The 14,906-nt window shown below is 36.5% G+C and overlaps 1 protein-coding gene across 3 annotated transcripts in view; it reads left to right on the forward strand.

The window, feature by feature from the left end:
- Positions 1–14,906, forward strand: part of LOC130912005 (protocadherin-9) — a 284,657-nt gene that overhangs the window by 191,935 nt on the left and 77,816 nt on the right. The gene's annotated exons all lie outside the window — the stretch shown is intronic.

Consider the following 14,906-nt stretch of genomic DNA (forward strand, 5'->3'; position numbering starts at 1 on the left):
TTCAGACTCGCATACCCATAATAACCCCTGATTTATTATGTTTTACTGTTCGGCTAATTTTCTTCATCTGATAGTATTTTTCTCGTGTATAATTTGTCTAATAGTTCTAAATGATTGTACGGCGACCTTGAGTGCCAGAAAGGCGCCTTCAAATAAATATATTATTATTAAAATGAAGCATATAAAGGACAGAACACTGTCCTTACTGTGACACATCGAGGAAGTTCGGTTGTCTTTTGGAGCCACTTTACTGCATCTGACAGGAGCAAAGGTACAGAAATCGTTTGAATGCTGTGATTATTTCAAAATGTTCTGCAACTAAATAATTAGTTAGGGCACCATATTTTTTGTCCAGGCCTCTTTCAATACTTAAGAAGAAGAAAAAAAAAAGGAAAATTCAAAATTAATGGATGACTTTGATTGTTCAATTTCCAAGGATTTTTTTTTTTTTCAAATTATTTTTTACCTTAATAATTATCAAGTAATTCCTTTTTCTTTTTGTTTAAATTTACAAAGTTGTACCAACAATTTTGTCCACGTGTGTATATACATTTTCAAACTTCAAACAAGCTTGAAAGCAGTGACATTCAAACCGTAGAAAATGTCAATTCGTGAAAATGTCTTGTTGTTGTAAGTAGTAGTGCAGTCATTGTCAAATGAACAAAAAATAGCAGGTTTGTAGTTTCTAAATGGTTGTATCAAAAGCAAGCAACAAATAGTTTCTTCGTCTTTACACTTTGACAGTATCTATCCACAAACACGTTTTCTATAGAAAGACATTGAATAAGTTAAATAATGTTATCATGAAAATTAGAAGCCAGGTCCATCTACCTTGAGGCATTCCAGTGATCCCTCGTTTTTCGCGGTTAAAATGGGGAGCCACCCCTAATAATCGAAAGTCTGCGAAGTAGTGGCGGAGCATATTATATTAATATTAAAATAAACCTATATCTTTTTTTTTTGGTCTGTTCAATGTACTTATTCATATATAGACACATTTTCACTCTTTTTCCCCCCAAAAGTATAATTTAAATAAATAAATAAAAAAGTTTTAAACATGTCAGTGTCCCATCGAATTATTTTTCAACAAGAATAACGTAGCAAAATGCTTGTCTTTATAAAATGCTTCATTGAGTGAGTTCACTCAAATCCGATCACGCTGCTCACTTACACACACACAATGAGTCGCAACTGCATATTACCGCTAGTGTTTAACAAGCTCATACATTTGGTGCGTTTCAATGTAGACGCTACCAAGCTTCTCTGGCAAGATGAACTGTATGTAAATACTGTATTCATCTATTTATTGATGTATTTTTTAGTGGGAAAAAAATCTGCAATGGACTGAGGGCGCAAAGTTTGAAGGGCGAAGTAGTGAGGGATCACTGTATACTGTAAAGGTAAAAAAAAAACATCAATAAATTGATGGAAACATTTTTTAATCATTTGTTTGTTTTTCCTTTTGCTAACCTGTGGGTAGTAGTGACTCAAACATTCATGTTGATTACCTAAATTAAACAGCAGGAATACACCACACTACAGTGCTGGGGCAACAGGCAAAAAAGATTGGAATCATACCATATCCCAAATGCCTAATTATCTCTGTTGGTTCCCAATTAATCGAATAAGTTTTTCTGGCTCAGCTGCAAGACCTGAGAGGCACTATTTAGTTCATCATTATATTGCGCCATTTTACATGAGCTTTTGATGGATAGTATCACTGATGCTATTTAGGGCACGCTTGCTGCCACTGTTTATACATTCAAAATGTAATACCATTATTTGAAGGAATTTGCATTACCTTTAAGGGTTTAAATAGAGAAAAAAAAAACAATCCAGTTCCTATTGCATGTACACAAAGGCGTCACAAAACACACCCGAGACTCTTTTTTTTTTTAAATTTTATTTTAAATGTTGAACCGTGTTACATTGTGGCCTTTTATGGTTGTGCTCCTACTAGCTTACCGATACACAGATTGAGCTGAAGGTTTGGAGTATGTAAAACTGCCCTCATGTGATTGATGACTTTTAATACAATGATAGTTGATGTGATAAGCATAGATTTTCTAAGAGCTGCTTCAGGGCATTGTTGGGATATGAAATTCATGGTTATACAGAATGTTGACATTGCTTTTGTTTACACACTGCCAGTGGAGAAGAGTTAGCTCTTGTGTTTAGATATTGCTCCCACCTCTTAAAACTAATATCCATTCTACAATGCCTGACAATGGACGGGTACACTAATAATACAAAATAGATTAAAATAAAATAGAACACAGTGCAGTGCATGGGTATTTTATTTTTATAATTATTACATTTGAGATATTTCAAGCTGCACTTTGTCTCACTTGGATTTTTAGGCAGTTTGGAAAGGTTCTAAGTAAGCGTATGCAAATTTTTAAACATTCAGACACACACACACAATGCTGAATAACGCAGGGATTTATTTCAATTTTTGTACCTATAGGGGGAATGTTTTTTGGGGGGGAGGGTTCAAAATATAAAACACAGTACATTTTTTGCCTTGGGACATTCTTGAATAGCAAACATTTCCAGTGATTTCAATGACATAAGGATCAACATTTTTTGCCAAATGTTACTGTGGAGGAGTGCCATGCTTAAATTTAGCTATTGGGATAGCTAATTGGGAGTGTGTCAGACCTGCAGCTCTACCCTATCTTTTTGACCAGCAATACTATAAAAAAAGATATGTAAGGAAAAAAAGGTAGATTTTTTTTTTTTTTTTTTGGCAGTCATTTTTTCTTTTTTCTTTCTTTTTTTTTTTTAACTTTGGTTTTAGTGCTAGCGCTCGCATTGCCGGGAAGAATTGTGATTATCCCCCCACAGAGTCCAATTACCCTTATAACTTTGTTGTATAAAGTGACTTGGTCAGCTATTCTAGCTGCAATAGGGGAAAACAGTGTTACAGTAAGTGAAGATATTGTCCATGGTTTGGCCCTCTCCTAAGACATAGTATCAGTTTATGAAGTACAGACAAGAGATACATGGCATGATTTGTCTTTCCGGGTGGAATGAAAAACATCCAAATATGATACTTTACATACAAAATTGCAATCATTCAAACCCCCCCTTTCTCATAACTATATACAGTGGGGCAAATAAGTAGTGAATCAACCACTAATTGTGCAAGTTTTCCCACTTGAAAATATTAGTGAGGCCTGTAATTGTCAACATGGGAAAACCTCAACCATGAGAGACAGAATGTGGAACAAAAAAAAAAAAAAAAAAAAAAACAGAAAATGACATTGTTTGATTTTTAAATAATTTATTTGCAAATTGTGGTGGAAAATAAGTATTTGGTCAATACCAAAAGTTCATCTCAATACTTTGTTATGTACCCTTTGTTGGCAATAACGGAGGCCAAATGTTTTGAATGAATGAATGAATGAATTTATTGTCATTGTCATCATCATCAAAATCATTGCCAGTTTCAGAGTGTGAAGGTGGTGATAGGTGTCATCATTAATTTTCGAATGAGGTCAGCTCTTCCAGGCTTCTCACGACTCTTATCTTCATGTCCTGCGATTTGACAAGGATTTTGCAATCAGAGACCTAGGTGCTGGCAATTTTCCCCTCTTTTTTGAGCTGACGTGCTTTTTTCGCTATTTGAGCATTTCGGCGAGTCAGGTTGTCATTCAGAAAAATCTTCGTTCCTTTCAGGCGGTGGCGCTGGTCAAGCAGGGCAACCTTGCTCTTGTGGTCCGCCAACTTCACGACCACCGTCGCCGGTCCTCTCCCCCCAGCTGGGAGCAGAAAGCAGTGACGGATGTCCTGCGGGTCCACTTTTATTCCAAATTCTTGTAGCTTGTCAATTGCCTGTTGAGCCACAGGTGGGCCAGCAGCCTCGGCATATGATCTGGGCGTCAGTTGCAATCCAGAGATCATTTGCGCGTCTTGCTTGTTCAAGATCATCAGCCAGAATTTCCAACCTTTTGATGCGTGCCTCCTTCTCCTCAATCAGTTGTCTGAGCTTCTCGTTTTCAGCGCACATCAGCTGTAATTCTTTCATGACTTCCCGATTCTGGCTTTGAATCACGTTGGTCAGAGACGCCTCCAGGTTGTTCAGAGAGGCTAAAGAGGCCTCTATTTTCTGGATGGAGGTTTTGACTTCATCCAGATCCTCAGGTTTCAGAGCTCTCGGAGCCATACTTGAGACGTATTTTTTCAGGCTGGTCCTGGCCCTGAGCGCTTATCAGTCAAGATAGGAGCGTGCCCTTCAGAAACTCAGAATGTGCGTCTGCACAGTTCAAGCAGTGAGAGCAGAATGTTTTCTGTAACTCTTCACAAGCTTTTCACACACTGTTGCTGGTATTTTGGCCCATTCCTCCATGCAGATCTCCTCTAGAGCAGTGATGTTTTGGGGCTGTCGTTGGGCAACACGGACTTTCAACACTCCCGCAGATTTTCTATGGGGTTGAGACCTGGAGACTGGCTAGGCCACTCCAGGACCTTGAAATGCTTCTTACGAAGCTACTCCTTTGTTGCCCTGGCTGTGTGTTTGGGATCATTATCATTCTTGAAAGACCCAGCAACGTCTCATCTTCAATACCCTTGCTGATGGAAGGAGATTTTCACTCAAAATCTCTTGATACATGGCCCCATTCATTATTTCCTTTACACAGATCAGTCGTCCTGGTCCCTTTGCAGAAAAACAGCCCCAAAGCATGATATTTACACACCCATGCTTCACAGTGGGTATGGTGCAATTCAGTATTCTTTCTCCTCCAAACAAGAGAACCTGTGTTTCTACCAAAAAGTTCTATTTTGGTTTCATCTGACCATAACACATTCTCCCAGTCCTCTTCTGGATCATCCAAATGCTCTCTAGCGAACCGCAGACGGGCCTGGACGTGTACTTTCTTCAGCAGGGGGACACATCTGGCAGTGCAGGATTTGAGTCCCTGGCGGCGCATTGTGTTACTGATAGTAGCCTTTGTTACTGTGGTCCCAGCTCTCTGTAGGTCATTCACTAGGTCCCCCCGTGTGGTTCTGGGATTTTTGCTCACCGTTCTTGTTATCATTTTGATGCCACGGGTTGAGGAGGGAGTTGAAAGTCCGTGTTGCTCAACGACAGCCCCAAAACATCACCACTCTAGAGGAGATCTGCATGGAGGAATGGGCCAAAATACCAGCAACAGTGTGTGAAAAGCTTGTGAAGAGTTACAGAAAACATTTGGCCTCCGTTATTGCCAACAAAGGGCACATAACAAAGTATTGAGATGAACTGTTGGTATAGACCAAATACTTATTTTCCACCATGATTTGCAAATTAATTCTTTCAAAATCAAACAATGTGATTTTCTGGGTTTTTTTTTTTTCCCACATTCTGTCTCTCATGGTTGAGCTTTACCCATGTTGACAATTACAGGCCTCTCTAATTTTTTAGTGGTTGACTAAATAGTCATTTGCCCCACTGTATAATAGGTTATAGCTATTAACAGTACTGGTAGTCTTAAATGATTTAACAAAAAAAGCTGAACAAAAAATAAAACCGTGGTATGCACTATGTAGTCACGCCATGGGCTTAGCGGCAAAGGCAAAAATAAAAAGTATGAGGTTGAAAAAATTAAAACTGATCACTCCAATTATTTGAGAGAGTTCAATATCTGCATAAACAACGCGTGAGTATAGGTCAATTTGTCAAATAGGCACTCCCGTTAGAAGAATCACTGCAGAAAGAAACGTGGGTAATGATTCACCAAGGCTATGAGACATGTATAAGGGCAAGCACAAATGTCAATGTCCCATTGACATTGACCAAGACCTGTTTAAGTACTTTGGCAGCTGTACCCTAAACCTTTTTCTAATGAGTTGTTGGTAAGGACAGCTGATACTTTGTAACCACTGATTCTCCGCTGGCCACCTGCAAAAAAAAAGAAAAAAAGAAAGAAAATGACAAGAGAAATAATGATGTTATCCCGTTTTGCATGGAGATGAAACGTCAGGAAAAAGAATATTGTAAGCATCCAGTTTCCCTACCGCTTATCCTCTCTAGGTCTGGACATGTATAGACAGAAAATCATTTACATTCCCATTTGCACCAAAGGACATTTCAGAGTCGTCAATTAAATTTACATGCACATTTTTGCAATGTGGAAGGAAAATGAAGCACCCAGAGAAAAATCCAGCAAGTATTGGGACACCAGACAGTAAGACCAGAGTCCAGAATCAAACCCTTAACCGCAAAGTTGTGAGACAGCTGTGGCTCCGTGCTGCAGAATCTACATATATCCTTGCTCATTCGTCTCTTTTCACCTTCTAATAACTCTACAGCATGAATGTTTCACAGTCATCACAGACCTGTTATGAGTGTGATGCTGCACCATGGCGGCTGGCACATATGCTTAGAGGAGTGTCAATTGCAAAATATTTTGGGGCACTGTCAACTATTTTTCATGGCACTTAAGCACAAGGTATCAACTCTGACACCACCTTTATTTCATTAAAAGTAAAGCAACATCTGCTGCTTTGCAATGTTGCTTAACACAACTCTTGTGTACAAAATGTTCTTCCCTGCTGAAATGACAGACACAAGCTAGAATTATATGTAGTGGCAAAGTACCTTTAACTTACCTTATAAATGCAGGGCATCATTGACCCATGTACCGTACACCATACACAGTAACTGCTAAAATAAAAATAGACCATACCCATAGGCAGAGTTTGACTTTTGGGGCAGGGGGGGCACAACATGTTGATGACCCCGAAACGCAGTGTTAGCAATAAAATTTACTTACAAGAATACTTATAATAATAAGTTGACAATGAGCGTTTTTTGTTTCCCATCATTCTTGAGGGGAATTTGCAAACAGGCTGCTTAGGCAATACTTTTTGCCAAGATTGTCATCCATTTAATATGGTACGCCCGCCGGTGACGTGCCAATGTAGTTACCCCAGTCAAAAATTGTATCCCCTGGGTGGAGCCATATGGAGGTAGATTTGTGTCTTTATTATTCAATCAAAAAAAAAGTTGCTTCAATTAAAAAAAAGTTGCTTCAATCAAAATATATATTTTCAACCGAAAAAAATGTCGCTTCAATCAAAAAAAAAAAAAAAAATAAAAATAATTGAATGCAAAATTAAATTTGAAACTCAAAAAAATGCATGTGAAAGCTATTTTTCTTTGATTGATTTTTTGTTTTTGTTTTTTTGATTGAAGCAACTTTTTTGATTGAAGTAATGTTGATTTGTGTTTGGGCCAGATTTTGGCTAGGACATTTTTGTCTTTATTATTCAATCAAAAAATAAGTTGCTTCAAAAAAATATAGATTTTCAAAAAGACAATCACTTCAATCAAAAAAAGGACAAATTTCAATCAAAAAAAAGTTTTCGAATGCGAAAAAATGATTTGAGATTGAAAATTTTGCATTTGCACACTTAATTTTTCATTGAAAAAAGTTTTCTTTGATTGATTGCAATCCTTTTTGTGTTTGGGCCATATTATGATTAGGACATTTGTGTGTTTATAATTCAATCCCATAAAAAAGTTGCTTCACTCAAAAAAAAATATTTCCAATCAAAGAAAAAAAAATCATTTTTAATTTTTTTTTCTAATATATATTTTTTTAATTATATGAAAAGCAAATGACCGTCCAAGGTGCTCGAAAAATAATTTTGACCCATTACATATATATTTTTTTCATTTAATTACCCCCCCCCCCCCCCCCCCACACACACACAAAAAAAATCCGCTTGTGGCCATACCAGGAAAGAAATGGGGCATCAGAGAAAATTCAGGTACTGTAATTCAATCGTAGAGCAATACAACTAATATACGAGCTGAAGGCCAAAAAACCCCAAAACAAAAATACTGAAGCGCAAGAAAGAGGGCAAAATGCCTACATATATTTACACTGTATACAGTGACATACATACAGTGTATACAGTTATAGGTTGAATCACTGCTCTGTATTAAATATGAAATGTAACAAATAAAATATCTGATCTGACGCGTCACAAATCCGCTCGTCCCCAATGAAGGCTCGCCTCATACATAATGTACATAGCAACATTAGTTTGCCTTTGTTTCAAAGGGAATTGTGTACAGTTTATGGCAGAGTAGCGACATATGTACTGTACTTCCTGGGGTAACAAACGGACCGTGTGGACAATAATTCCTAAAAACATCAAACCCCTTGTCAGAATATGGTACCTCACAACCTCTGCTCTGTATTTAACGGCCTCTTGACTGACAAACTCTTCTCTTCAATGTGAAAGACTCACAGAGGAGAACTGCTGCGTCTTGCGCTTTATAGCTGTGGATGCCAACAGAGGGTAGTGCCAATGAATGAATCAGAAGAGGTTAATGTGTAGCTGATGCTCTGTGGCAGTCAAACAGGTTTTTCCAGCCTCGCTTCAGGCACACAGAGAGCAGGTTGAACTACTCCAATCTTGCAGTTCTCAGTAACCTGAAGTCAGCTTTATTTAACGACAGACAAATTTAGAGTGAAGGTGGAGAGCTAGCTCTAGTGAGATGTTAACTCACCAGAAAAAAAGACAAAATGTGACCACTTGGTGAAGGGAAAGCACATTGTTTTAGATAGAGGCACAAACTGTAGATGTCACTGATTGTCATGTATTCTGGACATTTCAGTTTTGAAATGTTACTACTGACAATCATAATTTTAATTTGTATTGTAAAAGCAGGCCACTAGGATGAATTGGATGGTGGATGATGATTGAATCATTCTTTATAGACAAAAACATCTAAATAGCTTATGGATTATGTTATTAGCTGAAAACTGGGGAAGTATTTTTTTTCAAAGCAAAGCGGCCGAAAAATGAGGGGACATATTCAATAATATTTGTGCCATCAGAAATTGAATCAGAATTTCTAAACTGAATCTGAAATGCTAAACTTATGTTTGTAAAAATTGAAAAGCTGAAATGTAAAACTATGTAAATAATGTCTTCATAAAATGTGTTTGATTGTAATCATTGCATTAAACATTGTATACAATTTTAAAATGTATTTAATTTGAAATTGATGTATTTTATTTGAAACTTAACAACAAACCTGAAACTGAATATAAATATTGTAATTATTATGACATTCCCTGCGATTCGAATTCACCTTGACAAAAAAATTAGACTCCTTTAATTTTTCACATTTAGATGTCACAATTCAGATTCAGTTTGCAAATTTCAATTTCAGCTTTTTAGTGCCACACACACGGGTAATTAAACGATGTCAAGTCTAGTCTAGTCTCTAGTCTTGGCCAATTGTGAGTCTTCTTTTTGATCATGTGGCACATACCTGTCATTAGGGAAACATTGAGTGGGAATGGGAAATATGAACAAAGTGAATAAAGCTGGGTATTTTTTATGCACAATTAGTTTTTTGTTCGTCATATAAGGAAAAAGTGAAAAAATATTGCTAATGTTATCCATTTTGAAGTAATTGTTGTCTGTACAATGGTCAATGTACAGTCATTGTACAATGATTGAACAACACATACAGACAAAGACAGACAACCATTGACACTCACAATCACACCATCACTGAGCGGAAATCTATTACTACACAATTGGTGACATATTCTGTGTTATACAGTAATTGATTGAAAATATATTTTTAGTTATACGTCAAAATTCAGTGGGGTGAGCCTCTGTAACTTGCCATACTCAACTTTGCTCTTGATGTCCTATGAATGTGGGAATAATATGGCTTTATTCCACCTCAATATCATATGGATCAAGTTAATAACACAGCATTTTTTTTTTTTTTCACATCCGTAATGTTCAACAGCGCAAACAAACCCTCTGCCTCAGGCACAACCGAGCCTTGCAAATCTAACATGAACCTCTGTAACACTAATGTAATGTTTAGAATACAGAAGCGCTTTATTTTGACAAAAGTAGGCTGTTTTTTTTTTTTTTTTTTTTTGCTATCATACATAGATTGTGATGTCCGTGACAGTGGACGTGTAATATTACTACACAAATGCGTACTGTACTTTTTTTTTTGTATTTAGATTAATGACAATACATTATTTTGGCGGGGTGCCGAAAGAGAATGGAATATTAAATTAAAAAGCATAACACAAATAAATGACTGATATATAAATTGTAACAAACACGATAAAAATATAAATTATTGCAGAATAGCAATTTTCTCAAATTCAGATGTTGGATTTTGAGCAGCAATGATTGAGTCCCTTGAAAAGAATTTTTCCCCAAGTACATATTTGCTACCTAACGTCTTGACCAGTGTTGTTAATAACGGCGTTAGAATATAATGGCGTTACTAACGGCGTTTTTTTCTTCAGTAGTGAGTAATCTAATTAATTATTTTTCTCATCTTGGCAACGCCGTTACTGTTACTGAGGCGGGAAAGGCGTGCGTTACAATGTTGGTTGACTGACGCGAGAAAAGTCTGAGAAAGACCGACTCACAGAGACGAGAGAGCAGACCAGGAGTGGGGAGGAGGCAAGGGAGGGTGACGCCTTGCAAACATGAAGCTACTATGCTAGTTGGCTTCAATAATACCTGACTGTAGCCGATAGCCTACAAACTATGCCTACATGACGCTTTGGTAGATATCACAAATATACAGAAATTGATGCAAATGACAGACACGGCTGCATTAGCAACAAATATAATAAAGAACTAGATGTGTTAGTAAACAACCGCCATCTTAAAGCAGTAGATTTCTCAGGAAGGCTAAATTGTAGAGAACCTTCCTAGTGAACCCAAGTAACTTTTTATCTAAAATGCTCCTAAATTGGCAAAATCTTGACTTCAATCTGTCTTTAAATGATGAAATAGTTTTAAAACTTACACATGTCAAAAGTAGACAGAAGTGAACTAATGCAATAACAGGAGCAATTTTAAAAACTTTAACGGTTGATTCACAACATTAAATGACTTCCACACAGCAAAGTTTACCATCTAGTTATGGCAAAATCCGCAATAGCCCTGCGTCTAGTTAAGTTTAGGGTAAAGAATTGGGCTAGGGCCAATTGTCCCAAAAAACCCTTTAAACTTCACATTGTGTGACCTATTTTTTTATTTTTATTTTTTTTTATTTTTTTTGAGGGAAAAAAAAAAAACAAAAAACATTAAAAATTATCACCAGTTTCTTTGCCAAGTAACTAATTAATCGTACATTCAGGTAACTGAGTTACTAACGCAATTACTTTTTGGGAGAAGTGATTTGTACCTGTAATTAATTACTTTTTTAAAATAAGATTAACAACACTGGTCTTGACACATTTTTTAGGAGCCTAAGCACTTGTACGTACGTACCTCATCTGTTGAAAGGAAATGATGTTGGTTATGTTGTAATCTACTTTGGGGAACATTATTAGGTATACCTTTCTGATGACAATTCACAAACCATAGTTAAACATTGGAATGGACTGCATTCTGTGTGTGTATGCAATGTATATGTGTCATGCATGGCGGGTTGGGTTTAGGATGGAGTTGGGGGCCTAAGGAAGCTTATTTACATGGTCCCAGAATTTGGTGTTATGTCCTTGTTTGTAAGCATTTGTGTACATACTTTTCAGCTATAGGGGCAATTTCAAGTATCCCAATATATTGAAACTAAATGTTGCACCTAAAAGAGGAAGCATGTGAGGTTAATATATCACAAAAAGGCTGTTTCTGCTGCTGACCAAAATGTTAGAAGGATTTTTTTCTCCTGATAAAGGACTGAAATGTGATGCATCTTAAGATAATATTTCCATTAATCTCATTCATGTACTTTTGTTTTATAAGTCACAATATCTTGCAACTGGACCTCATTGCCCTCATTTCCCAACTTTGGCTGATACATCAGAAAAGCAAGTCTAACGCAGTAAAAATGAGAATGAACATGTGATAAACATTTTTGTTGACAAAAACAGTTCTTGCTACAACTTTATCTAATGAGCATTAGTACAAATATAAGGCTTTCTCACCCTGATTTTACAAAAACATATTTTGTGTTTAAAGTGTGCTTTTTAAAAATGTATGACGCAAATGTGTTGAAGGAAAAATAAAAATGTTGATTCCTGCATTAAATCCATTAGTCTGCAGAAGATCATTCCAAGGGACAGTTTTATAAACAAATATAGCAAGTTGTCCACAGACACACAAAGTGCATAGACACAGTGATAAATAATAGGCATAAATGGCTGGCTATAATAGTGAAATGTGGAAGCAAGCAAGCACTGCCACAGGAAAGGCAAATCAGAATGAGTCAGTAGTTAAATTAAAATTTAAGATAGGCAAAACTGTGATTTTATTGTCACTCAATATAAACCACGAAGAAAATGTATATTTTATTTTTCATGTTTTTGTATTTATTCACCAAGCAATGAATATGTACTCCCAAACGTAGCCAGTAGATGGCAGAGCACCGTTGGTCTTCAGGGAAAGGATAAGCAGTGCTAAGGGATAGAGACAAAGATCTTTTTGTGAGTTTTGTTCCCCCGGTTGACTGATCTCCCTTAGTGGTGTGATTGTGAGAACAAACTCGTGGGATGTGTTCTCTCACTGCAGGTGTCAGACTGCTGCTAGATGAGATTATTTGTGGGGGTAAGGAGGTTTCATTCTTCTGGATGAGCAATTGCGCACATCTTTACATTTACATTCAGCTCAGTGGGTGCACAAGCTTCTCACTTTAAGATTATAGTGTTATACAGTGTTCTTTTGAAACACAATACCACACAGAAGTTGTTTTTTACTTAAACATTACACTCCATATGGTCAAACTCAGGAAGCAAACAGCCAGAAAACAGAATAGTACCACGAGACCGACATTGTTACTTGTTTACTGTTACACAACTTGGATCTTTATTTTGAGACTACTGACAACATGTTACTTCTTAACATGTAGACTTCCTTTGAAACAAATAGGATTTTGTAAAAGCCTATAATATGTTGCGTTTTCAGTCTGTTTTAAACACTCACTCCAGCTTTAAAAGTCAATACTCCATTTCAATTTAAATGGCTACTTGTTAGTTCTTGAATTTATTATGAAAAGCCAAACCCCAAATAAATGAACTTGATGCAGTTTAAATTCATTTGGAATGCAACCATCTACCTTTATACCAAAGCTTTTGAGCTGCAACTGTCACTAGCAAGCTGTAACGTCTTACTATTTGATTATTAGTTGACTTGGACATATTTGAATGAAGTGTGCAAACTCGACTTTGATCTTGCCGGAAAACTTTTTCAATTTGCATTGCAAGCAGCATGCAACAAATGTATTATTATTGATATTTTTTGTTTTCGTCCCATTGCAAACTTGCTTAACATGTACTGTTAGGTGGTAGCAGTAAAGTGATTGTTTGCTTTTTGACAGATTTGCTTGTGTCAGTATCTTTAGCCAGAAAGATTATTTTAAAAACATGCACACCAAAAATAAGATAATCAGAAGGGTTAGTAGGTGTGACAAACCATAATATCTTGCAAGCTGGCAGCAGGGATAATTTAAACTGGTATTATGCTAATATTATTGCAATTTAGCAAGTGTAGAAATGTATTCAAACTGACTGAGAATAGGGAGATTGAAGCGCAAAGTAGCAAGGGATCACTGTATACTAATGTTTCGTCGTAGCTTCCATCTAAGGTACATGTATGTGAAGTGCGTAGCAGCTTATTCCGTTACATTACCCTGATATAATAATACGACTTTTTTTCTTGTTTTTTTTTTTTTCTCATAGCAATAGTAACACTTTAATCTCGTAGTCTCCCCCCCAATACTCTAATACACTAAAAGTGCAGTTACTTATAACAAATAAATAAATAAATAACATAAAAAAATAAAAGTTACACAAAAAGCTAATTACAGTAGTTACAGTAATGAGCGTAATTGTAATTTGCTACGTTCCACCCTGGTTAAATTGTTTTACGAGGAAATAAAGCATTTCGGATGAATCGTTCCACAATAGACTGGGAATGAGAATAGCTGAAAAGTAGAACTCATCCAGCTCATCATCAATAAATACATATAGCCATCCTTTATTTACATCCATCACAATAGCATCCTTCAGTATTTCGTTCTGAAGGCCACATTCTTCCCTCTGCAAACGAGCTCCCCTGACTCCCCTACACACTCACACCACCCTTTTCCACATTGTCATTTCTGTTATTAGACCCCCTTTTTTTTAATTGGATGCTGCATGTTCTTGGAGCAATTCAAAATATATAATGAAGTCATTTGCATTAGACTGCAGATTGGGTGACCTTTGCTTTTGCCAATAATTACTGGAAAACTTGTGCCTGTCTGTCACTACCAATGATGTGACATGAACACCTCTCTGCGCCCACGAAAGGTTAGCTGGAGGCTTGTGTCTGGACTTTTGAAAAAGCCAGAGGAAAATGTCATAGAGCTACGGGAAAAGACAATCAAAATTTGTAGTTTAAAATTAAATCAGGTCAGCTTTAAAGATTGTGTGCATTAGTCAGTATGTGTGTGCATGCATTAATAATACTACAAGTCAAAGTCCACGGAATACATTTCTTTCTTGCATAGACACAATGTTGGAATGACATTCATGCTATCATTAACATCACTTCCCGCGCTGACTTTGTAAATACCATATCAAACTGACAAGAAAAATAAAACAATTTTGGCAGCAAAGCTCATAATAATCTGCCATGAATATCTCACTATTATTTCATATATTATTCATGCCTGTTGTTAAATGTACAGTACATTACTAAAGGGTCAGAAAATTTTAAACATTCACCTGGTTGTTTTTTTTCTAGTACTCTGTAGTTCTAATGCAGTTATGGGTTGTCATTGAGCAGTGAAACGTGACTGGTAATCATTATGTTAACGCCTCTCATGACAGTAACACCAAGGCTAAGTTTAATATCAAGTTAAATATCAGTTAAATATATAGTTAAATATCAACTCTTCGTCTTTATGCAGTGATTGTGAATCATTCTAT

Source organism: Corythoichthys intestinalis, chromosome 1 (genome assembly GCF_030265065.1).
Source record: "Corythoichthys intestinalis isolate RoL2023-P3 chromosome 1, ASM3026506v1, whole genome shotgun sequence".
Taxonomy (NCBI): Eukaryota; Metazoa; Chordata; class Actinopteri; order Syngnathiformes; family Syngnathidae; genus Corythoichthys; species Corythoichthys intestinalis.